Source organism: Leptonychotes weddellii, chromosome 5 (assembly GCF_054177405.1).
Source record: "Leptonychotes weddellii isolate Sample4059 chromosome 5, ASM5417740v2, whole genome shotgun sequence".
In the NCBI taxonomy this organism is placed as follows: Eukaryota; Metazoa; Chordata; class Mammalia; order Carnivora; family Phocidae; genus Leptonychotes; species Leptonychotes weddellii.
In genome coordinates, this window is record NC_138373.1 from 117,303,542 (window position 1) to 117,330,526 (window position 26,985).

At 41.0% G+C, this 26,985-nt stretch overlaps 1 protein-coding gene across 26 annotated transcripts in view; it reads right to left on the reverse strand.

Annotated features, from left to right (window-relative positions):
* The window catches only part of LOC115940598 (uncharacterized), a 404,464-nt gene that overhangs the window by 232,867 nt on the left and 144,612 nt on the right, over positions 1 to 26,985 (reverse strand). Inside the window, exon 6 of one of the 26 annotated variants that reach the window (XR_014145800.1) lies at positions 11,319 to 11,632. The exons of the other annotated variants lie outside the window; for them this stretch is intronic. The gene's annotated coding sequence lies outside the window, so the exon portion shown is untranslated. Of the gene's footprint in view, positions 1 to 11,318; positions 11,633 to 26,985 lie in introns of those variants that run through there. 26 annotated transcript variants of the gene reach the window in all.

Sequence of the window (26,985 nt, forward strand, 5' to 3'; positions counted from 1 at the left end):
GGAGCCCCATGCAGGGCTCGATCCCAGGACCCTGGGACCATGACCTGAGCCGAAGGCAGAGACGCTCAACATCTGAGCCACCCAGGCGCCCCTCCAGCAAAGACTTTTTAAAAAGGCTTTTCTACATGTTGCCAAATTTTTCTCCAGGAAGGTTCCTTCCTCCAGCAAGGTTGCACCAATTTACACTTCCATCCGAAGTTCCCCAAACTCTCACCAGCACTAGATACCATCAGTATCAGTGTTCTTGATCATTCCCACTCTGACGTCTGGTTCTTCTTTGGAAGCCTCGGCTCCACCACGGGCAGCTTGCCCTTTTTCAAGGGTAAGCAGGCATGGCACCTTATTATTTAGAGGGCTAGCTTTCAAGGGGACAAATCAACTTTCTCCATAAGCCAGTGAATGTTCATCCTGGTCTTCAAGGTTGAATTAAATTTTCCTTTAAACATGTGCTTGGATTTCTGAGTTTTACTGGCAAGGATAGATTGGGCTTATTTCAAACTTGAGCAATATTCATGGCCAAGTGAAGGATCATCTGTGGTCAGGGCTGACCGAAACTGGAAAATCATTGTCAGGACACCACTCAATTGCACCCAGGTCACCATCCCTCTGATTTATCTTAATACTCAAGGTATACAAAGTTATTTATGTTCTTGAAAATCTATATTTTGTTCAGTCATACTATTTGTTTTAGGCGTTTATCATTTTTTTGTTAATAATGAAACATCTCACTTAGAGCTAGCAACATTAATATGTTTCATCGGGTTTGTTTTTTTTTTACTAAAGTAGTAGTAAGATAATTACAGAAATTATGACATTTAATTTCCTAGAAATAACCTTATAATTTGTGTGTTTTTTTCCATTTCTGAATATTCTGAACATTACTTCCATAAATACACACACACACAAAACCTAAATAAATTTTTTTCCTCCAGGAATCACTGTCCTCTCAAGAATTAATTTTCTGTGCCTTATTTTATTTTTATTTATTTATTTTAAGGATTTATTTATTTATTTGAGAGAGTGAGAGCACAGGAGCAGGGGGAGTGGGAGAGAGAGAAGCAGGCTTCCCGCAGAGCAGAGATCCTGACGTGGGGCTTGATCCCAGGACTCTGGGATCATGACCTGAGCCGAAGGCAGATGCTTAACCGACTGAGCCGCCGAGGTGCCCTTTCTGTGCCTTATTTTAAAAATGGTTAAAGCAGAGATCCTAGCTTTGTCCTGCCAGCTCCTGAGATGGAGAAGACATTCGTCAGCTTGGACTTGCCCTGTGTCCCTCAAGGATGGAGTCCAGCCCAGGGCTCCACTGATCCCCATGTGACCCAGGTGCTTCTCTTTAGGCTGATTTTTGGCAATAAATTGCAAGTGCTACTGAACCTACTTGCACATTTTATGGAGTTCCTTAAAAAAGATAAAGTTATAAATGTGACCTTGCCCATCCTCGGGTGAGTCTGCTGGTTGGCTTGTAGGGCCCATGAATAGGGGGAAGAAAGGGCAAAGATGGGCTGACTACAAGCGATGGCTGAAGGAGGATAAATAGATGAGTTGGTGGTGAACCATCAGGATTATTTCCTGCACACAAGACCCAGGATTTCAAATGAGGGTGGCAGAGGCTAAGAGCATAAACTTTTTAATTAGGCAAAAATGAATCAAATCCTAGCCAGCTCTGCCATGTTCCCACTTGACCTTGACCATGTTATTTTTCTTCTCTAAGCCTTAATAATATTATTTACTTTTGGATCATTTTAAGGATTAAATGAGCAAATGTATATAAAGCTCTTAGGATAGCACTCAGTGCGAAAACTTCTCAATAATGAGAATCGTTACTGCTATTCATGGAGACATGAGGTCACATTTCCCATCTTTGGCATGACTCAATATTTTATGTTCGAGGCAGCGCTGGGCAAACTATAAGCCCACAGGCCAAATCCAGCCCACTGTCTGATTTTGTACAGCCTGTGAGCTCAGCATGGTTTTTACATTTATAAATGGTTGAAAAAAGATCAAAAGAAGAATAATACTTTGTGACATGTAAAAATGATATGAAATCCAAATTTCAGTGTCCAGAAACAAAATTCTGTCAGAATACAGCCACAGCAATAGTTACATATCTATGGTTACTTTCGTGCTGCAAAGGCCGACTTGTGTAGTGGCCATAGTGACCAGAAGGCCGCAAAGCTGAAATACCGACTCTCTGGCCAGCCCCTCCTTTAGGGAGTAGTTGAGCATGGCGCGTGTGAGGACTTCTGTCCCTGTGTGCGGCCAAGGACGGTACGGTTCTCTGTCCCCTTGCCCACGTTTTGGCTCATTCTTGCTAACGGAGCCATTTGGTCAGAGCTCTTCCCTGAAACCCAGGATTGTCCTTGGCGATGGTGTGCTAGTAAATACTTGCCAACCAGCTTTACGGAAGGGAAAGGAGCCCTGATACGTACCATTGGCTGATTTGAGTGGTTTCAATAATCACTCCAAGGCTGACTTTAAGCTACCAACATGTCATCAGCTGGCGAGCAAAAAGAGTTTTTTTGAAAGATTTATTTATTTATTTTTAGAGAAAGAGAGACAGCACAGTGAGGAGGAGCAGAGGGAGAGAGAGTTTTAAGCAGACTCCACGCTGAGCACAGAGCCCGATGCAGGGCTTGATCTCACAACCCTGAGATCATGACCTGAGTTGAAACCGAGAGTCCCCTGCTTAACCGACTGGGCCACCTAGGCCCCCCCAGCTTGCAAAATTTTTAAGACCCTAACCATTGGTTCTCGTGAGCCATGCCGGCCAGCAATAGCACAGGGTTGCCCTTGACCTCCACTGTAGCTGCAGCCGGGAGTTCCAGGGGGCCATGTCTTTACTGCACACGGAAACTTGATGGGTACTGAGTAACCCAGGAGGGGGCTTGACTTAGGTTTCTGTGAGGGGCTTATCCCAGAATACATGTGATTCACAAATACTGATCATCTATGAAAGATTTGGTACAGAGGAAAGCTGACACTCATGTGAAGATAGAAAGTGCTGTGAGCAAAGTTGGCAAGTAATATGGTAAGAGATTTGGTACATTTGGTTTGATTGGAGGATCCCAGGGATGATACAAACCCTACAGATTCATCTATCTTACCTTCTTCTCCCTGATGCTGGCCTTTTTCTGAGCATGGCTGAAGAAGTGAGCCACAAGGATATCTCAGGAGAGAACTCCAGCCAAGGGAGTATAGCAAGTGCAAAGGTCCTGGGGTGATTGCCTCTTAATTTATTTCCTCCTCTGTTATTTCTGTGAGCCCTGACCCTTCAACTCAGCTTTTACTTTTGGGAAGTATTTGGTTGATTGTTTACGCATTGATTAAATGTGAGCTTCTAGAGGCTAGAACTCTCTTATTTGTCTTTGTATCCCTAGCACCTCACACAATGCTAGTTACATAGGGTGAGCAATAAACAGGGCACATCATACAACACCTGATTAATCTAACTCCTTCTCTACGCCTGGTCTCTGTATTCTTTTCAGTAATCTGTTTAGGGTTTCTGAGAGAGACTCTTCATGAAGAAAGCACTTCCACAGTCTCACGTAACCCGTTCTCCTCTCTTTAGGCAGCCCATACCCTCCCCTTTTCAATGTTCTTACGTGTTAGGACTGAACTGTCCTCTTCACACAGCCCAGGCACAGGTGTGGGAGTTAAGACAGAAGCACGGCAAGGCTTATTAAAGAAGTGTTTGCCAACAAGTGCACAGAGCTTTAGAAGAGGCTTGAGGCTCTCTGGCAGTTTTCCACTTCCAGATCAAGTCAGAGGATGGAGGGTGGAAAAAAACAGACTGCGGTTTCCCCCTATTTGACCAGTGGGTGAAAATTTAAGAAAAGCAACCCTGGCCAATGAAACCCATCTGAAGTGTTTTCATTTAGTCCTCTTTCTTATTCAAGTGCCAATCCGTCTCACACTCATCTTTCTCTCTTGCTCCTGCCCCACACTTCTTCTCTCTGCCCATCGATTCATCACTTTCTTGTGGTCAGTGACCTGATACAGAGACAGGCAGCCTAGAGGGTGAGTGATGTGGCATCAGGCCCAGGCTGTTGCCCCCGTCTGATCAGGGCTGCGCAGGGCCAGCTATAGTAAGAACTTATTTGGGGCAGGAAATACATTGACTCATAAAGAGTTATTTTTGCATTCCTTGTTTTTCTGATTATAGCCATATTCCAAAACATACTTGAAGCTTTAAAAAGCCTGATGCATAAAAGCCCAGAGTGTTCTGAGCGCAGGATAATTTTAGTTCAGACCACCGGTCATGCTAATAAGCAAGGGCACTTTCCACTTTAGGTTCCCATTCCTTCTCAGTTTGAATGGAAAGCAAACTTTTGATTTGCCTGTGGTTTGTGTGCTCGCTTATTTTGCTCAGAATACTCTGGAAGGCTGCTGGGTGAGGAGGTGAGCCCTTGGATAAAACAGGCAGTCCACACCAGATCAAAGATTTATTTCATTGGAGCCAGTTTCCAGTTGTTGGCTTCCTCAGGGACCCTTGAATAAGGATCCATACAGGGCCAGGAAATGTTTCTCTTCCTCTTCACTCTTCCTAAGTGTGTATGTGTGTGTATTCTTAGTGTTGGTATTATAGAGGAAGGGATCAAGAATGACTATAGATCCATCCAAGCGTTACCTAAAATTCACCACAGTTCAAGGTGGTAAATACTATATTTCATCAATTCAAAGGCATACTTTTTTCACATTTTCATATTTCTAATATCAGAATGAGCCTCACAATCTACAATATACCATAGTTTAATCGGTAGTGATTAGTAATTTTCTTAGTAATACACAGAATTAACGGTGTGTGTGACAATCAATGGTGTCTTAGACTCATGGCCTATGGACTCTGACTTGGATACTTTCTCTGTGTCTGTTGCTGTCAAGGCAGACCACAGCTGTCAGAGTCTTCAAAGGTCATAAAGTCAAGGTACGGCTCCACGAAAGGCCCCTTGTACCATCTCCGGTACTGCTGGTCGAATGTTCTGCTGTGTCTCTCTACATGGTATAGCTCACAGTTATTGAGTTCTCACTAGTGTCAGGCAATATTCTGAGCACATTAGACATTTAACCTCACAATTCCGTGACGTGGGTGTTACTGTCCTGTTTCAGTCGGGGTCCAGGCACGACACAGAAACCATACTAGTTATTTAAACAGAGAAAATAGTGGGGCGCCTGGGTGGCTCAGGCAGTTAAGTGTCTGACTCTTGATCTCGGCTCAGGTCATGATCTCAGGGTCGTGGGATCAAGCCCAGCATCGGGCTCTGTGCTAGGCATGGAGCCTGCCTGGGATTCTCTCTCGCTCTCTTTCTGCCCCTCCCTCCCCTCTCTCTCTCTCTCTAAATAAATATATAAATACAATAAACAGAGAAAATGGAATAGAAAGACCTGCTAACGAGGCTGGTACGAGGCTGATAATAGTAACGAAAAGGGTAAGAAGAGGAGTCTAAGGTATCAAGGCGGCCACTGCCGTAGGAAGCACGGACCACCCCTAGGCCCGGGGAACAAAGGGAAGGGGCTGGAATCATCAAACTTCAGACCTGAATGTTAGGCCTCTGCTGTGGCTGAGGCGTCTGAGGGGGGCCAGGGGTGCTGGAAAAACTGCAAACTGGGTTTCGCTGCTGCTATAGGGAAGAGCCGCTTGTGGCTCGGGGAAGAAGCTTTGAGGAAAACGATGCTCTCATGAACAGGAAGCAGGAACAAGCCCCTTCCTCCTCCTCAGCCAGTCGGCAGAGCTGAAAAGTGGCCGCAACCCCAGCATCGTGGAGCGGAGTACGGAGGGCTGGTTTGAAGAGAAAAATAGCTAAATATCCGGAACCTTGCCTTACTTTTACGTACAAAGAAACTGAGACACAAAAATATTGAAAGTAGGGAGTATATTACTCCAAATCACACAGATCTGAAGATAGAAAGCCAAGATCTGAACCCAGATCCATCTGATTCCAAACTCTACATGCTTAATGACTACACACACTTCTTTCCTAGCTGTTGTCGTCACTGTGTTTCTGTATCTCCCTTTTTCATTTATTTGGACAACAGTTATTTCTTGAGCGTCTACTCTCTGTCAGGCACTGTGCTTGGCTCTGGGGAAAATAGCAGCCAACAAATCAGACACAGTACTTGTCCTCAGGGAGTTGATAATCTAGCTCAATTTCTGCGGGTAGGATTTTGTTTTCCTGTGGTGCGTGCTCTCTCTTTCTCTTAGTGTCAGCGCATCTAGTTTGCAAGTGTAGAGTCCTTTCTTTTTCATAATTTAATATCTTCCCTTCTCTGCCTTGCTGTCTCCATCTCTTTATATTTGTTTTAATCTGTCCTGGTCCCTTTTTCTTCTAATGTTACCATGCTTTTTCCTTCCTCATATTTCTCTTCCTATTAATGGCCGCAATATAGACCCAAGTGTAGGTTCTGTTTGTGTTTCCTCTTTTGAGAATATTCACAAGCTTTGTTACTAAATTTTTTAAGGGAATGAGTGAAATAGTGTATAGTTCTCTATCTTAAAACACAGACAAATAAATCTCATTCAGCAGGCTTTTGCTTTTTGGCCTTTCATTTTCTTACGTGGCTAGCTTCTCCAAGGGTATCAGTCATTAAGAGACTAATGCAATAGATCAAAGGAAGCACGACATTTGTAATAGTTTTTACAAGCAGGACTTCCAACTCACCAGTCATGCCAGCAAATTCCTTTCTGTTTAAACAGTGACCCTGTGCGTAGTGGTTAAGCCTGGGGAACCAGACTACCTGGAATCTGGACCACAGGTCTTCCATTTCCTAACTGGGTAACATCAGGCAACTTAGTCTCTATGCCTTGATTTTCCTCACCTGCAAAATGGGGACAATAATACTAGCACATACCTCAATGGGATTTGGGGAGGATTAAATGAATTAGTACATAAAGACATTCAGAAGAAAGGTGTAATAGATGTAATTAGCTAGCATCATTATTTACAACACAAATTATACTGTGGAAATAATGGCCCCTACTCCCACAATCCTTTTATTCTGTTTCTCTATGTTCTAGAGTACTGTTCTCCAGCATGTTTGAGTTATAAGCTCTACTTCTGTGGTTCTGCTCCCATAAGTATGAGAAAATACATAATTCCAAACAACTACCAAGCTGGTCAGTTCATTCTGGTTGTATACGACAGAAAACCAACTTAACTCAGCTTAACCGAAAAGGGTTACATAACTGGGAAGTCTGGGGATAGAACTAGTAGCCACAAGTAGCTTCAGGGCCTGCAATAAGATCATCAGGAGGCTCGCCCCATGTTAGTCTCTCATTGTGGTTTCCATTGGCTTCATTTCCTCCTACTGCAGCCAAGCTTCTGCCAAGTGGGGAAAATGATGTTCTCCAGCAACCCATGCTTTTTGTCTTTCCAGTTGCCCTGTGATGTCACACTCAAAAGCATTCCTCTATGACAGTGTAGGAGCATCTCAGACTGAGGCCTCTCCTGGTGAATCCGTGCTCTCCTGGATAACGCTCTACCCCGGTGGATTGGGGCACCCTTGATCTCTTCTGTTTACCTGGAATGTTAATCCTGGTGTCCTGGCCCAGATAGCAAATGTCTCCTTCACCATTTTTTTTCAAGTGGGCTTGGGTGTCATCATATAGAGAGGACTCTTGGTGGCTGGTCATGATGACCCAGTGTTCCCACGACTGGCCAGTGTATTAGGCCCTCACCACGACCTGCCTGCACAGTACTGATACTGTGGCTACCTGAGGATGGATTGCGCTTCAAGGATGGCCCTATATGGCAGTACTGGGCAGGAACAAAGTGTAGGGAGGTAATCAATTTATAGGCATTGGGGCATTTTTTGCCAATTCAAATTTTAGTGTCATCAAACATCATATCCCATTTCGGCCCATTTCTTTCCTCTCCTAATATCTCATATCTGTCTTTTTTTTTTTTTTTAATAAACTCTTTTCTAGTTAAGCAGATGCTAGATGGCTGGTGAACATATTTTCCAAAGATCTATTCTAATCTCTGTACCTCTTTAGTCACTGAATTCAGCAATATAAAAAATTATCTTAAATGCCCAAATTTTCTAAAATTGTATAGAGCCTTGCCATGTGCTTAGGTGGTTTCCATTGTTTATTTTAAAAAGGAGTTATTAAAGGGGAAAGGGTTAGAATATAAGTATCTAGTCACACAGCTCTTAGTTCTCAAAAACATCCGAAGAAGTTAATGACCAGGCCACCACTGTGCTTCTAATCACTGCTTGGACTTTGGGGGCACGGGACGCTTTCCTGTTCTCTGGTGTCCTCATGTCTTTGCTGACACAGCCTGATCCCAGGGCCTGAGCTACATACGGTCCAGCAGTTCCTCAGTGCACGGAGCTCTAGCAAAGCAAAGAGGCTGGACTCCTCAGAGTGGGGTCGAGCCCTGAGTAACTGGGTGGAACCCAAGGAGCCTGTTGACCCTCCGATTTCTGGGGCTCTGAGAGCGGAGGGGGCATGGCGCGAACTCGCAGGAGTGCTGGGTTAGGGACAACAGCGTCTGGTCTCTGAAAGGCTGGAAGCCTTGGCCACCAGAGGCCAAGTTCCGCAAAGGCCTCTGGCTCCAGAAAGAGGAGCTGGGGGGCCAGGGCAGCTGCACGGAGCTCTGAAAGCTAGGCCTTGCCAAGGACTTCCTGGTGTGCGGCGCTGGGCGTGCAGGCCAAGGCTCCCAGGAGGTCCTCTGTGAAGCTGGCGGATCTGCTCTGTGACCCTGTGCTGATGCTTCAGGGCCCATCACTGCAGTGACCCCTGGGTTTATTTCCCGTGGAGGTGGAGACTGACAGAGGCCGCTTGTACCCAGGGGCTTACCCTTCAGGAAGTCGGGAGGCTGGGGGCTGGCCGTGGAGGGGGAGGACGGAGGGCTAGGAGGCCCTGTTTTCCAAGCGAACTGGGCCACGCAGCCTGGGGCGGTGTTCACGAAGTGGGCACGTGTGGGAGGAGGGCAAGGAGGACACCCGTCACTTCTCAGGAGGTTGCAACAGTGCCTGAGGAAAGTCATGTTTCATTTCTGACAAAACTTGGTCGAAGGCCACAAGAGTAATTCATTTTGGGGATCTTTTTGGAAGGGAGAAATACAAAATGTTCTAATTCATCTACTTTAAAATTAAAAGCAGGGACCATATGAGTGTCCAGGAAAAACAACAATTAATAAAAAACACATATAGCAGTTCCCCATCTATTTAACTTTGGACAGGGATGACATGTCAAAATAAAAAAAAAAAAACAATTTAAATGTTCTATAACATTTTTCTTTTAATTTTTACAAACAGATATTTCTCTACCTGCTGAACCAGAGTATATGGAGTACTCTGGAGTACTTGAATCATCTTTTGGTGAATTGGCATTGTCCTTATCGACATCATTTACAGGAAATATCTCCAGACTCATACTTTTCCTAATTTTCTTTCCCTCATCTCTGTTGGCCTTTCACTTACTGCTGCCATGAATGTTCTCTTCTAGAAGCAGACTACATTCCCTCTTTGTTTTGTTTGTTTCAGTTTTTTGTTCCTACTATAGGTGGGAAACTAGATGAGCTTATTAGAATTCTATCTAAAATAAAGGGTTAAACAAACCGTAAGAGACTCTTGATAGGGAACAAACTGAGGGTTGCCGGAGGGAGAGGTAGGGGATGGGTATTAGGGAGGGCACTTGTTATGATGAGCACTGGGTATTATACGTAAGTGATGAATCACTAAATTCTACTCCTGAAACCAGTATTACACTGTATGTTAACTAACTGGAATTTAAATAAAAATTTGGAAAATAATAAAATAAAGTAAAATAAAATAAATTAAAAAGGGATAAGCAGGATGGTCCCTGGAGTCCTCAGACCCTGACTTTTAGATACAGGTGCACACACACACACGGATATGCTTTTTCTTTAAAAATGAAATTTAGATTAATCCATTACATATTTATGCACCTCTTTCTGTATGCCAGACACTAGGTTAGACACTGGAGGTCAAAAGGAAATATCTTTGACTCAGTATCAGGCACATATAGTTCACGGGGGAGACAGACACCCGTGACTGCCCCTGACAAAATAATCAAATATTGTACGCAAGTGCCCAAGAAGTACTAGCAGACTATCGAGGAGGGCCCTTCGCCAGATCTGAGCCTCTGGGGAGGGCCTCATGGAGGAGTACTCCTCAGATCGAGTCTCAGAAAATTATAGGGCCTAGAAGCCCTCCTTATTTTCCCTCCCCTACTAGAGCAATTTAATTTAAAATTTTATAATGGGGTTTTCTCCCTTTTGCCCCTAAATTAGTTGAAGGCTGTAGGTCTTAAATTAAAAGCAAGCTAATGCATTTTTAATATAACTTGACAGTTTGAGTTTAGGTGCAAATGCCATGTTTAAAAACTAAGAGTGTAATTGGCATGTAATGAGGCAGAAGGAAGTCATGGCCCTTATAGAGAACGGTTAATGAGTAAGGAGCAGGGTGCTCATACTGAAGAAATCCACCAAATCCTTAAAAATGACATTGTCAAATGTCAGTTCCTTTTTCCTCCAGCCTGGTTGTTCCAATTCTTTCCTTGATTCAGTGATCCACTCAATATGCATACAATTATATTCAATTTAAAAAAAAAACAAAACAAATTGAAATCAATCCAGTCATACCATGCCCTCATTTTTAAATTGCCAAAAGATAGCAATCGAATATTCATAGAAGAATTACAAGTAATCCACAGGTATATTAGAAGTAATCAGTATTACTAAAAATGAAAGAAATGTTTTTCCTAAGAACAAGGGTATTTTCCTTAATTGTAAAGGCTATGATAAATTCAGGAAATTCAATGTTGATTTAATACTATTATCTAAAATACATTCTGTGTTTAATTTTGCCAGTAGTCCCAATAACATTTTTAGAGCATCCTTTCCCCTCTAATCCAGTATCACACATTACATTTAGTTGTCACGTTTCTTTAGCCTCCTTTTATCTGGAACAATCCTCAGCTTTTGTCTTTCATGACACTGATATTTTTAAAGAGTATATTTCAATTGTTTTGAAGGATGTCCCTCAATTTGGCTTGTTTTCTCTTGATTAGATTCAAGTTCTCATTTTTTGACAGGAATGGGTTTTATGTATTTTTTTTGAAGGTAAAAATCTGTGTCATCGATCTTCGTCCCACACCATGGGCTCCGGAGCTCCATGAGACTTGGTTTGAAATCCTGCCTCTGCCATTTCTTGCCTGTGACATCTTGGGCAGGTTACAGGCCTCAGCCCAGCATCTATATCCTCATCGGTAAAAAGGATATAAATGATACCTAAGCCTGAAGGCTATAGTCAAGATTAAGAGATTTCATGAATTTAAAGAACCTGAACCAATGCCTAACCCCTAAAAAGTGCTTAATCGTTTTTATTTTAAATATCAAATGACCATGCAATAGACTATTATTACAAAAATTGAGTGGCTTTGAAGAACTGTTTTAGCCAATGGTAGTGTTTTGAGGTAGTGCACTTACCTAATATGGGAGACTAGTCATGACGCCGCCAGCTAATCCCTTCCTGAGAATCTCTTACGTATCTTAGCAGACAGATCCCTGGGACTCTTCCCAATATGCAATCTCAAGCTGATAGGCACAAGGCCTAGTGAAGATGTTGATAGATTCCAGATAGGCAGAGAGTGGCTAAATGAGGTGACCTGGTCATTCAAAAGGAATGAAAGTAATTGGGAATATTCTGGTACAGTACTTGAATGTGTGCAACTTTGCTTTTAACTGATAATGCATGAGGCCTTGATGGAAATCTTTTTAAATGATAAAAAGAATAAAAGTAGACATAGTAAGAAAAGGTATATAAATAGTTGTAAAAAACAGAAAAACTATCCGTAAAAAAAATATCACTCATCACCCATTTTTATTTAAGACGCTTCTGCGCTATGTGCCAGAAATTCCACTTCTAGGAGACATATAAGAAATCAGAATTAAGCCATATGTTTATCAGTGTATGAATGGACAAGCAAATTGAAATTTATCCAACAAACAAATACCGTCACATCATTAAAATGTTGACTAAAGAAGCTTTTTGCAAAAAAATATCCAAAGTATGAATGCATTCCTGTAAACTTTAAAAACATAACCAATGCCGTACATATTTATTGGACCACATAAATGGAGCAAGAGAATAAAATATATAAACAGAGGGAAACACAGCAACTTGAGAAGAATAGTGATCTCTGGAAAAAAGTCAGGGGAATAGAATTAGGGAGAGTTTAAGGGCTTACAACTCCACATGTAGTCTTTATTTCCTTATTTTTTTTTTAAAAAGAAATGAAGTAAATAGGCCACCATGTTTAACAATCAGTGATTCTAGGTGGTCTGAATAAAGATATTTTCTATGCTGTCTCTTTACTTCTCCAAATGCTTCATAATAAAATAGAAAACCTAAGGGGGACAGAAAAAGGCTTTCTATTCAAATATAAGACTGTCCTCCTCCCAGTACCAGGGTCCTGGAACCTGTCCATATATTTCACTCAGCTGAGCCATTGCGGCAATGTGGGAAGCACTGCTATTTATATGTGTCTGGCTCTTTGGGAGGTTTATTTATGCCTGGACCCTCTCTTCTCCATCACCCACTGTAACCCTTCAAAAGCAGGAAGCAGAATGGTTCTGCACACAAAGGACTGGCTCCTTGAGAGCAGGTCCCCTCTTTGCCTCCAGAACTGGTAGTATCTTCCTCACAGTTGGAGTTCAATAAAGATTTGCTGGATGAGTGAGTTCAAGCCAACTGTCATTGAGTTCTGCTATGGCAGGCTTATGCTGAACGCTGCCTTCATGGAGTTTACAGACTAGAATGGAGATAGAGGCAGGGACCTCAATGGATGGGACAAGAGGATGACCTAGTGCAGACCCAGTGCACAGCCCAGGTTATTAATTTTGACCAAGATGGCAGGAGAAGGGCAGACTGTGATTAAATTTCCCCACATATTGGTGTCTCTCTCTGGGGTGAGAGATGGTTTGTCCTGGAAGCTTGGTTAAAATATGAATCTCTGACCTGGAGGGAGTAACTCATCAAGCCATCACGCTCCATCATCACATCGGCAGGCTGACTTTATCAGACTGGCCCCAAGACTTAGGTGGACCAAGAAAAGTCAGACTAGTAGTGCCAAAGATTGGCTTCTGAGACAAGGGTAAAGTCTGGGTATTCAAACGGAAGCTGGGAAGAATGGTTAGGGAGCAGGTTTTGGGAGGTCCTGACTGAAAGGCACTGTGAGGACACCAAGTAGGAAAAATGAGGAAAAGGACTAAGGTAGATAATAACAACGGGGTGGGACAATACCACAGGTATAGGGCACAGTGCAGGGAAGACAAGTGTTGGCTGGTTTGCCCATCAGAGCTTACACAACCTGATCCTGTACAAAGGCCTCAATAGTTTATAGGGTAAATTCTTTGTAAATGCCCACACACTGCCTGGAAGAGTTGTTGGTAGCAATGACAATCTGCCCCAGGAAGCCTCTTGGTTTCTTCATTACTCCCAGTGACAGAGACAGCTGCCCCCAAGTTAGCCTTGGAAACCGTCTGTGCTGTCCTATGGTTGTTTAGGCTCAGACTGAACAATCTAATTGTGCCTCCAGTTGTTCACAGTTCCCTCTGATACGCCTTGCTTCACAGCCGTCTTGTCCATGTGGTGGGTAAAAACAGCTTTGTTGAGGATGAGCTGGAGGGGGCTTATAAACCTGCTCACACTTCATAGAATACCTCACACTCACTCCGAATCCTTCCTTCCCTTCTGTTAACTTATCCTTGGAGAGCTGTGTCACCTTCTCAAGGAAATCTTTGCCACGCTCCCTTCATTCTTCTTGGAGCAGGTTAGGAGGACCCTACCCAGGACTCCCACAAAACCTCTTCGTATTGCTATCCTTCTAATTACAACACTATATAGTATTTATCTCTTTACGTGTCTGCTTGTCCAGTCCCCTGAGAGCAGAAGGACCCTCCTTATTCAGTTTCATCTATGCTGTGTGTAGTTCATGGTAATATTAGCTCAGTAGAATCAAGCTGATAATGAGCTGGAGACTCCTGCTTTCTCTTTGCTACTTTCCAGCCCACTAGTTTTCTTTTTTCTGCTTTGTTTTGCTGTGTTAGATACCTAAGCAATACTTGAAAGCATTTTCCTTGTAGAAATTCAAGAAAAAGTATACAAAGTAAAAGGCACAAGTCTACATGCATTTCCTCCACTCCATTCCCTACTCCCATTCTCTTCCCCAAAGGCTGCCACTGTTATAATCTGGGTTTGTAGTTCCTCAGAAGTTCTCCATGCATTTCTCTATGCATTTGCAAAGATATACATCCATGAAGAAATGTGCCATTTTGTTTGTGATGCCGCATTTTGTTTTTAGAACATAACAGTATTTTAGGCATTCCATGTCAGTGTGTATAACCTATTAAATTCTTTTTAACTGTTACAGAGCAATCCAAAGAGACTAGGTAAGGGGCTAGGATTGGTTTAAATAGGAAGGACCATATCACAAGATATTAGCCAGTTCACAGACTTTATGGGAGGGCAGGAGAACTAGAGCCCAAAGCCATGCAACTAGGAATGCCCAACCACACTCTGTGCGTGAGTGTTTGCAGGGTGTAGCAAAGACCCCTTTGCCACCACTTCCCAGTCCCCGTGGTAACTCAGGGCTGGACTTCCAGAGCTCCTCCAATGCCACACTGAAGGACCCAGATGCCTCTACCCCACACTTGCTAGAAAATTGCTCCCCCACCCCTCAAGGAACGTCCTCCTCTGTCACCAACATGGTCACATTTCTATCCTCAAGGGGCCCGGGGAATAGAGTGACCTTTAAGAGAAGATCAAATCTTGGGTCGCCCAAATGAGCCCTGAAACTATAGTGGTATATGTTAGCAATAAAGAGTTAACCATTACATAGAAAAATAGATCTCATGCACAATAGCAACAAAAACTGGGAAATACACAGGAACAAACCACGTAATTTAATTAGAATCCGGGCTTCCAGTATCCAGGTCCCATATGGAAGCAGAGGGGGTAAAGTCACTGACCACAGAGTTTGTCCTTCTTTGTTATCATACCAGGGAAGGTGGAACATAAATCCACTTTAGCACCTCTCATGGGCACTAAAACTTGTTGACAGAATCATAATTAAAATGACAGAAGTGCTCTGGAATTAATTGAATGCTCACTTTTATGGAGGATTTACTACAACATAGAGCTTATTTTACTGTCTAATTATTCATGCTGAGTATCCCTCTACTAACCTCCACCCCATTTACACACACACACACACACACACACAGGGTAGGGGAGACAGACTGGCATATGGGTCTTACAGTATGACAGCATGAATAAAAGCTCAGTTTTAAGAAGCATTTTAATAACTTCCAATGATCATAATACATTTAAGGTGATCATATTTCCTGAACCCTCACTCAAATGCATGCTTTCAGAAAAAAAAATTTGAGGATTTTCCTCTTGGTTTCATTGGCCTTCCTCTCCCGTAGCCCTGAGTTCAGTAATTTGGTGATAATTACTTGTATTGAGAGTATTTTGCTGCGATATACATCCCTCTGAGTTATGTTCACTTAAGGAACATCTGTTCCAAGTTGGGTGTGGACCTTGGACAACTCCTTTGCAATCTCCGAGTCTCTTTGAGACTAATAAAATTACACATACCAAGCACAATGAGAGAGTTGAGTGAGGTGATATATAAGAAAACATTTGGGGGGAGGGAACTAAGCTGTCCGTGTGCAAAATTTCTCTTTAGGCTGAGCTCCTGGAGGCCTGGAGGAAGGTTGTGTTATTATTGTATCTGGTGGTCTGTCCCACGGCCCAGCCCAGAGTCTGGCGCAGAAGCTAAGCTGAGTAAGAACACCCGCAGCGGATGGCAGCCCATTCTCAAACCCTCACTTTCAGGTGTGCCACTGGGTTGGGTGTATGCACTATCTCACTTTAAACCCTGAACAATTCTTTTGTGTAGATATTATAACCTGCATTTCATAAATTTAAAAATACTTTATTTATTAAATTAAAATTCTAAACACACGGAGAACCTCTCCCTACAACCCCCTCCAAAGAGAGTCTCTTTTACTGATGCGGGAAATCACACAACTAGAGATTGCTTTTTGACCTGAAGCTTTGTTTGTTGCCTCTTCAGATGCAAATGATTTGGGAAGGGGCCGGACTGTGCCTCCCCAGTGCGAGCGGGTTTATCACATCTGCTGGGAGCCAGGTTTGATAAGAAGAGCAGAGATGGTAAGAGACTGAAGAGCCCCTTGCGTGGGGTAGAGAGCTTGCCTCTGAGGAATTTTGGGGATTGATGGATAAAGAAATGGATTTTTTTCTCAGAGTTCTTTAATCAAATAACCAAGCCCACTGACAGAAACAAAATGGGAGAGTGGAAAGGGGGGCTGGAAAGCAGGCCAGCTGTTGAGACGCCCTGTGGAACAGAGACAAGAAGCCACAGATACAAGGACAGAAACACACAGAATGCTAGGGTGCAAGCCGAGAGACACAGCACATGCATACAATTCCACCTCTGAGGCGCAGGCCCAGCAGAGTAACCCATCAGTCTACAGGTCAGAGGCCACATTCTCTCAACCTGTTAGGGACTTAGGCCTTCATTTCCTGCTCACAGATAAATATTTTCCTCTCCTCCCATTCCTACTATCTTCCCACCATCTGTCCTGTAGCCAGCCTGAAAACAAGATGGAGGTAGTAGGTCAGGTCTTACCTAGGAGTTTTATTTACTCATGCACTAGGCCCATTGATCTGCCTAATGAGGGAAGCACAGTTAAAACAAGTTCTCACATGAGTACGAGATGAGCAGGCTCACCTTGCTCAACACATTACTCAAGAGTCCAGCTGGATGGGAGGAGTTTCTCTTGGACCCAAGCTTCCCATGCAAAAGGCCTCCATTTCCTGTTAAGGTTACACATTCAATCTGAAGGTACCCCTGTCGGATCTGAAGGGGAAGGGAATGCTCCTCGCACACTTTAAACTGGGACGACTACATCACAGGCATTAATTTTTAAAAAAATAAAATCTGGAACTTTCTCATGAAGAACACAATCACATTGTTCCTTTTTATGATGTTAAAAGCTTTAATTTATTAAATGTAAACCGTTATAATATGCCATACTATTAAAAATCTCTTTTGGGCATTTTTCATTTTTTTACACAGAGAGCCTCTGAGAAGCCCAGCACCATACTTTGGCTACCTTCACTGTCCACTTTAAAATTAGGAAAGCAGGGGGATTGTCCATGTGTTTGTTTACTATTGTTATAATTTAATTTTTTACATCTCTTCTTTTTTCAAGTTCTACAATTATTTCATTATTTTTCTTTCCCCACCTACAGCTGTCCCTGGCCATTTTCACATCCCACCTAGTCCAGGCGTTTTCTTAGTTGTGAGCCAGAATATATGCATTTAACTGACTTTTTAATACTTCTCCAAGTCTTTTTGAGGTGTGGAGTGCTTCAGGGGTCTTTAGGCTCTCACTCTATAGACAGTCTAGCATTCTCAGTCTCTCTCCTCTCTCTCCTTCTTGTGGCCCTATCGGCCTTCCTCTTTGAGAGCCTAGAGCCTACGTGTTGGTGAGAATGTTACTGAACTGTGATTTTACTGCTTGCTGCGCCAGTTGAATAATTTCACAATGCTCAAAAGTGTAAGTTCTGTCCAATATTTCGAAGCCATTACATCACTCTTCCAGGAGGAGTAAGCTGAATAAGTTAATTAGCAACACCTGTTGCCGAACTGAGTGTGGGCACAAACATCCTCTCTGGAAGGGCAGTTCAGGGTCCCCAGAGGGGGAAGGACTTGGGAGAGGGAGTTGGAACCCCAGGGTGCCTATGAAGTGAGGGTGGAGGGAGAGAGAGCCTAACTGTCTCAGAAAGATTTGTAGGACGACTATAAAGCTAAAAACCTATGTTTCTAATTAGCTGCTGAAGACAAGCTAGACTAGGTGGGACGGATGAAAATGGCCTGGGGCAGCCCTTGGTGGGAGAAGGTGAGTAAGACAATATTCGAAGGTCTTGAAAGAAGAGATGTTACAAGTTAAATAAGAGCAGTACATTGCTATCCTAATTTAAAGAATTACAAGGAAATGCTTTGACTAGTACAAAACTTAGATAAAATACATTAGTTCCTAGGAAAATACAAGTTACCCAAGTTTTCTCTTAAAAAGAGAAACTGGGGCACTTGGGTGACTCAGTCGGTTAAGTCAGACTCTTGATTTCAACTCAGGCTGTGATCTCAAGGTCTTGAGATTGAGCCCCGTGTGGGGCTCTGTGGTCAGTGGGGAGTCTGCTTAAGATTCTCTCATTCCCTCTCCCTCTGCCCTTCCCTCACACCCCCCACCCCCTCACCCCAGGCTCACACTCTCTCTCTCTCTCAAAAAAAAAAAAAGGAGATAGAAACTAGACCAATAACCTCTGGAAAAAATTGGCAATTGTTTCAGATCCAAAAAAAATTTTTCAGATATCAAGGAAAAAATGGACAATTAACTTTGGAATGTTCTACAGGTGAATTATTTTTAACCTTCAAGGAACAGATACCACTTTAAGATCTACATCATTTTAACTATTTCAGGATATAAGGAATGCTATAAATACTTCCAAACTTTTGGGGCACCTGCCTGGCTCGGTCAGTAGGGCATGCAACTCTTGATCTCAAGCCCACGTTGGGAATAGAGCTTACTTGAAAAAAAATAAAAATCAATACTTCCAAACATTTTACTGTGGTAAAAAATACATAACATAAAGTTCATCATATTTAAGTGTACAGTTCATGGCATTAAGTACACACACGCCATTGTGCAATCATCACCACCATCCATCTCCAGAACTTGTTCATCTTCCCCACCAGAAGCCGTACCCATTAAACACTAACTTCTTATTACCACCACCCTGTCCCTCAACCTGCCACCCCCCATCCCCCTCACATACTCCTTGCCCCTGGTAATCACTATTCTACTTCCTGTCTCTATGAATTTGACTATTCTGGATACTTCATATAAGTGGAATCACACAATATTTGTCTTTGTATGTGTGCCTCATTCCCTTAGCATAATGTCTTTGAGGTTCACCCTCATCGTAGCATATGCCAGAACTTCGTTCTTTCTTAAGGCTGAATAATATTCCACTGTATGTGCTACCACGTGTTGTTTATCCATTCATCCATCAGTGGACATTTGGGTTGTTTCCACCTTTTAACTCCTGTGAGTAATCCTGCTATGAACATTGATGTGCAAATATGCATCTGAGTCCCTACTTTCAATTTTTTTGAGTCTATACCCTCCAAATTAGTTTTTAATATATTTTAAACTGACCTTCATGCAAAATATCTGATGAATTCCTATGAAAGCTGGAGCAACACAGGGTGGCCACAATCGAACTTTTACATCATTATTGTTCTGGAAGTCCCAGCCAAGGCATATGGACCAAAAAAGAAAAGAAGTATAAATACTGAAAAATAAGAAGAAGTTGGCAAAATTATTCATATGTGTGATGTTAATTGTATAACTGAAAAATCTCAAATTTATTCAATTGAAATTATCACAGAAAAAATAGTAGATTTTCAGTATAGGCAAATGATAATAGAATATGTAGTGAAGAAAAGTAAGCTGTGGACAATACTGGGGAGAAAACTTGAAGTATACTTAAGAAGGGGATGATTTACAAGATAACAGGTAGAATTCTTGACTGAGTGATTGCATAACACCCACTTGAGGACTTCTGCCTGTCTTGACAAGGTGGTTGAACTGTGTTCCCACAGCACAGCTCACCTACCCGCTGCCAGTTCAACACCTATGGCACCAAAGTTATTTACAGTCTGCATCCTCCAACGGTCTGGGAACCCCATGCATAGGGATGGAATCATATTCACTTTTGAATTGCCTGAATCCAAGAGTTTCAAACTAATTGAAGGGCCAGATTTGCTTACCCAATGTGTTTTATTTGGCCTGCCCACTTCTTTAAAATTTAAATTTAAATTTCTTTGGGTAAGGTATGCATTCCGCATTTCACCATGGGGTTGACCACTCTCTACTACAGCCTGATTCAGCCTTTTATGTTATCAGCCTTATCTATATAGGAATTTTATTTCTCTACCACTGCATGAATCTAATGCATTCTTTCCTATACAGTATAGATGTTCAAAAAATGTTTTATGCATTAATTAATCACTGTTTTCAAATAGAATGGCTCACAGACTAATTCTGCTATTCAAATATGTAAATTAGACTTGGAGTTCTGGAAGGAATCATTTCCAAATCAGACTTTTTTTTTTTTGCATAACCAAAAATTACGTAATTTTTGTTTTTATGTGGTCTTTTCCAAGTAACATTTGTGGGGACCAAACACCAAACTAAATGGACTACAATACAGTCTTAGTCCTATTCCTTCTGGGTTTTAGTAACTCTTTTTCAAAATTACATTTATCATGATACTTAATATAAATAACTTTAACATGATCTTCACGAGTATATATACCTGTTCATATAGTTGCCCTTTGGTCAAAATTTGATATAAAAAGTTAATTGTGAGGGCGCCTGGGTGGCTCAGTTGGTTAAGCGACTGCCTTCGGCTCAGGTCATGATCCTGGAGTCCCGGGATCGAGTCCCACATCAGGCTCTCTGCTCAGCAGGGAGTCTGCTTCTCCCTCTGACCTTCCTCCTTCTCATGCTCTCTGTCTCTCATTCTCTCTCTTTCAGATAAATAAATAAAATCTTTTAAAAAAAAAAGTTAATTGTGATATTGCTAAACTCAAGAGGATGTAGTAATTTGTCTTTTTTAGAAACTTTTTCAGGCTCCTCTGGCCAATGAAAATCACCCCCTCTGCTGAGTTCCCAAAGCAATCTGCACATATCTTTATACAACTTATATTATACTACTATAATTATTTTCTGTGTCAGTCTTCCCTATAATGGCCTTTTATTTTGCCTCCTACTAACATAGTGCTTGACAGCTAATACACACACGATATCTGTTCAATGAATGAATGAAGGAATTTAATGGATGAAGGAAAAAAGTCTTTTAGACTGAGAAAAAAAGGTGATAGTGTTTTTTCCATTTTATGATCTGGTCATGTAGCATCTGTAAGGGCTGGGATTACCTAGATGTTTGTTACAGGAGAAAGTTTGTCAAACTGAAAAAGTGATGAAGTCATAAACCCTCTTAACAAACATGAGGTTTAAAAAAGCTGGTAGGGGGGCGCCTGGGTGGCTCAGTCGTTAAGCGTCTGCCTTTGACTCAGGTCATGATCCCAGGGTCCTGGGATCGAGCCCCGCATCTGGCTCCCTGCTTGGCGGGAAGCCTGCTTCTCCCTCTCCTGCTCCCCCTGCTTGTGTTCCTGCTCTCTCTGTGTCTCTCTCTGTCAAATAAATAAAATCTTTAAAAAAAAAAAAAAATTAAAAAGCTGGTAGGTCTGAATCCTGTTTGGATTAATAGCAGCGAGTCCGCTATTATTTTAGAAATAATGTTACTTACTGCCACACGAGTGCATTGAGGCAAATGTCTTCATTAAACTGAACCCTATAGGGATTTATCATAGTGAAAACAGCTTCAGATGTTCCCTATGTTATTAATGAAAAAGGTCACTGTTAGCTTTGACAGGACCCACTCAATAAGGCTATGAGAACATACTAGCAAATATGAAGTTCGCTGTCTCAGCTGTTGCTGGGAACAATGTATGGTAGTTTTACAAATGATGTGGGTATTGGGTTTCAAACACAGTGAGAAAGGAAAAACCAAACCATATCGAAATTGCCCTTGAATCCCTTAAGCCACCCATGATTTGGGGTAAATAATCCTCTACCCATTATGTGTGTGTGTGTTTGTGTGAGTGTATATGTATATATATATATGTACATATATACACATAGTAACATACATGCTGTGATTTTGGGGGATAATAACATTTCTTTTCCTTTACTGATTTCAGAGCCAATTAAGATATAAACATAAGATGAAGATCAAACATTACCTTATTATTGAACTGATATTTGAAAACACAGGTGTATGGTTACAATGGACTTCCTAATATATTCTCCTAAATTAGACAATGTACGCACCTATTCAGAAGCAAGATGGACAATTTATCCCCCACAGAGATAAGCCCCTAAATATGAGGCAGAGAAAAGATTAACGCAGCATGCCTTTTGTGGCCAGGCTGGACACAAATAAAGAGATGCTAGAATGTGAGGAGCTGAGCATGTTCAGTTCCTACCCATAAAATTCAGTCACATCATCTTCCTCCTAAGGGAATGAATAAATAAGAAGTGAGAAGAGAGGCCAGGAGTATTACTCTAGGGGATATTCTTCAAATGGGAAAATTAGGCCAGGAGAGAGTTGTTTAGCCCCTTAATAGCACAGTATGTAACTGCACAGATGGATTCTTTTTAAAAATTAAATAACCAGGGCACCTGGGTGGCTCAGTTGGTTAATCATCTGCCTTCAGCTCAGGTCATGATCCCAGCATCTTGGGATCAAGTCCCATGTTGCACTCCTGGCTCAGTGGGGAGCCTGCTTCTCCCTCTCCCTCTGTAGCTCCCCCTGCTTGTGCTCCCTCTCTCCCTTTCTCTCCCTCTCTGTCAAATAAATAAATAAAAATTAAATAACCAAGGCATTTGATGTGTAGACCACTTCAGGAAATTTATTAATATCTTAACTTGCTGATTCTACCCATTCATAGTCATCATTGTTATTACCTACAGACAACTTAATAAGTTCTCCAACTTGTTCTTAGTTAATGTTGCCCTCTAGCATTCAATTAATACTTTAAAAATGTCTCACTCAGACATATAATACAATACAATACTGTACTAAAGGAACTGGAGTTTCCAGATTGAAAAGGCCAACTGAATGCACAGTGCAAGGAATAAATAAGGCCACACAGCAATGAGCATCCTTATGAAGAGAGAAAGTTAGAAGACAGCAGAAGAATAGCCTAAAATTTCTGATTGAAAATTATTTCTAAGCTAGAATTCCATATGTAATGTGACGTCAAGGTACAACAAGACATTTTCAGACAGCAAAGATTCAGTATGTACCTTCCATCACCATTTTTCAAGAGGCTGATCAGAGCATGTGCTCCAAAAAACAGAGGACATGAACTAAAAAATTAGAAAACATGGCATCCAGAACACAGGAATCCCAAACAGAAGAGAACCCATGACGTTAGCTGTGTGGCAGACTTGGAGGGCAGGCAGTGCAGCCTGGAGCAGAAAGAGTGAGAACTGGGGCATGAGAGGGGAATGGAAGATATTTCCCGGCATGTTCGGAGCATTTGAAAAATTATGTATTCAAGTATGCAATTAAGGTCCAAAAAAAGTAAGCAAGAGAATTTATGAAACACTTATTAACTTTTAGAAAAATTAAAAGTTGTACCCAAGCTAGCATCCTGCTTGACTCGAACGCAAATAATATTTACATTGTCATATTAAGAGAAATGCTAAATCTTGGTTAAATTAAAAATTGCACTGTGAAGATAGGAGGAGGAGATGTGGGGAGAAAAAGGAAGAGAGTTTAATCTTCATTTCCCACGGCAGGAAGTTAGTAGGTAACGTCTAGTACCAAAAAATCCAAAATGGCAACAAACACATCACATTTAGAAATATCAAGGTAAATATCAAGTTAAGCAGCAGGAAGAGTTCACTGGGATTACTCTGAAAATAAAACAGCTGGAAAAAATAATGCAGTGAAGGACAGCACTGGGCAAGCCCAACAGAATGCTTAACAGAATCGTTTAATGTGAGGTCTACTGTTTGAGACTCTACCCTCTTGGGACCTTCACACCAAGGCTTCCACCGAGATCTTCAGATGCTGTTCCAGGTGAGGGAGCAGGGGATGAGGAACACTGAGCAGACAGGGCTCCAGACTCTTTCCCTGCATCAATCAGAGCAATAACCTTTCCATCTAGTTTACCTCTTGGGCTACCGTGTAAGATTATATTTGACGAGAGTCTTATACTACCTTAACAAAAAAATGTCTGAAAATTATTGGCCCAGAAATGTGGAACCAGAGGACACTTCCAAAGCAAATATACAAACCAATAAACCACCCAGCTTTTATTGCTGCTTTCTAGCCTTAGATTGGCTGGGGATACCAGTGAGGAGAAAATACTGTCAGCTCTGTTCAGAGAATGCTCCTAGCAGATAGAGACAATAATAGGCCCAGGCTGTGAGGCTCTGGTGAGATAATACACTGGCCCTCAGAGTTATCACCTACCAGGTTTGGAACTTTGGCTTCTGCAACATGGGAAAGCAAGAGTTTTAGGTCCTGGAATGCACATTTAAAAAATGCAAAATCTACACAAAAGGAGATTAAGCATCTACTGCATCCAGGTAAAAAAAAAAACTCATAAATGTCAGGGAAGCTATGGGAAAAAAGAATGATCTTTGAAATCCTAAATCCAAGGGCACTGGGAAATATTTATATCCGTGGTATAAATTAAAGTATTTAATGTAGTCAAGAATATAAAAGGCCAATGTATACATGGAAGTTAAACCAGGACTGAATTAAAAGAGCATTATTTCAAACTTAAGTTAGAAGATTGGAAATTTCCTAAGACAGTCCCAATTTCATGTAATTTACTCTTTTTAGCAAAGGTGGTTTATTAAAAGTGCAATAACATGACTTAATTTTTATGCTTTCAAAGGATTTTTATGTAAATAAATTCATAAATTTGGAGAAAAATCCTTTTGTCAGACTAAGACTTGGAAGTTGGAGAAAATGTGGTTTTTTGAATTACTTCTTTTAGGGGCCATAGCAGCCAGGACCCAAATAAACAGGAAGAAATTTTAATATCCTCTGTATACAATAAAGATAATCCTTTTAGCATTAGTGATTTCATGAGTGGTTAGACTGGCATTGGCAATTTGAGCTGGAGGGTAAAGACGAACAGCAGGTAAAATTGCCAAGGAAGAAAGGTCTATGCAAGAGAAGAATTTATATGAAGGTGGTCAAAATGTATAAACTTCCAGTTATAAGATAAATAAGTTCTGGGGACGTAATGTCCAGCATAACAACTATAGTTAACAACACTGTACTGTATATTTGAAAGTTGTTGAAAGAGTACATCTTAAAAGTTTTTATCATAAGAAAAAGATTACAACTATGTGTGGTGATGGATGTTAACCAAACTTATTGTGATAATCATTTTGCAATATATACATATAACAAATCTTTACGTTGTACACCTAAAACTTATACAATGTTCTATGCCAACTGTATCTCAATAAACCTGGAAAAAAATTTAAAACTAAAATGCACAATCATCACACATTAAATATGTGTTGTTACTATACATTTTTGAAAGGATTTTCAAAATATTTATAATTTTGCTCAGAATAAATTATTCAGTTTATTCTTGTGCAAACAAAAAAAGAGGATTTATAGAATTCACGTGACAAAGAATAAACTCTATAGCCAGTTCTATGATTGTGGAAATGCAGAAAGTCCAAAGTCCTGCTTCTAAAAAGCTCCCCTTTCAGATAAATTTTGTGATAACATCATATTCTTCACATGAACTGTGAATCCACTCCAGAACTTTGAAATCTCCCAGATACATCACAAATTAGGTCAATTTAGAGATTGCATGTTGTGAGAACTTACTGATTTTTTTAAAGAGAGTATATAGAAATCGTGTTGTGATAAGCATATTTTTAAAACCTTAATTCTGAAAATGCCACTTGGATTCCTAATGCCTAAGGAACATGATTTTTCAATATTAAAAACTATATTTATATAATTTACTCTATTAAATGGTTAAAGGAGAAATGATATGACTATATCAATAAATAATTTGACCAAATCTTATACATATTCTATTAAAACCTTAATAATAGGATTTTATATGTATAATCTTTCTTAACATATTTTAAAAATCTCTATCTCAAACCAACAGCTATCATGCTTAATGGTGAAACTATAAGTATTCCTATTATTCGCAGGGGCAATTTACTATTAGTACTATTATTATAGTCTATGATGAAGAAAAATAATAGAAAAGATAAAAACACATCAAGAACCTACTATGTGTAGGGGCACCTGGGTGGCTCAGTTGGTTAAGCGACTGCCTTCGGCTCAGGTCGTGATCCTGGAGTCCCGGGATCAAGTCCCGCATCGGGCTCCCTGCTCGGCGGGGAGTCTGCTTCTCCCTCTGACCCTCCTCCCTCTCATGCTCTCTGTCTCTCATTCTCTCTCTCTCAAATAAATAAATAAAATCTTAAAAAAAAAAAAAAAGAACCTACTATGTGTCGAGTATTCCATTAAGATCTTCTTATGGATTACTCATCTCATTGAATCTTCACACCTTTATGAAATAGGTGCTATTGAACACCAAGTTACTGATGAAAAGGGAATCTGAGGCTAAGAAAATTTAACTCAGAGATAAGGTAATATATAGAACAAGTAGCAGTCAGAATTCAAACCCAGCCAGTCCGACTCCAAAGCCTGCCTCATAATTACTGCATGATCTTTGAAATCCTAAATCCAAGATTAATTTAATCAACAAATGTATATTGAGTGTCTATCACAGGTCAGGCCTGTGGGTACTAGAGATATAATAGTACATAAAAGAGACAAAGTCCCTGCCCTCGTGGAGCCTACAATATAGAAATAAAAATTTAAAAATTGATGTTGGAAAGAAAGGCAAAATTATTATTGTAAGTGGATGATGTAAAGACAACCTACAAATTTCAAATGCATAATTGTAAGAAGTAAGAACTCTTGGTCATTGAATAGTTATATATATATATAGTATATTAATAGAAATTAATATACAAGCCAGGGGCACCTGGGTGGCTCAGTTGGTTAAGCACCTGACTCTTGATCTCAGCTCAGGTCTTGATCTCAGGGTTGTGAGCTCAAGTCCTGCACTGGGCTCCACACAGGTTGTGGAGCCTACTTAAAAAAAAAAAAAATTATATATATATTTATAAGCCAATTTATTTCCTACATTCAAGCAGCAATACATTGGGAAAATAGAACACTACTTTCTATTTATAGTATCAAAAATGAAAAACTATTCATGTA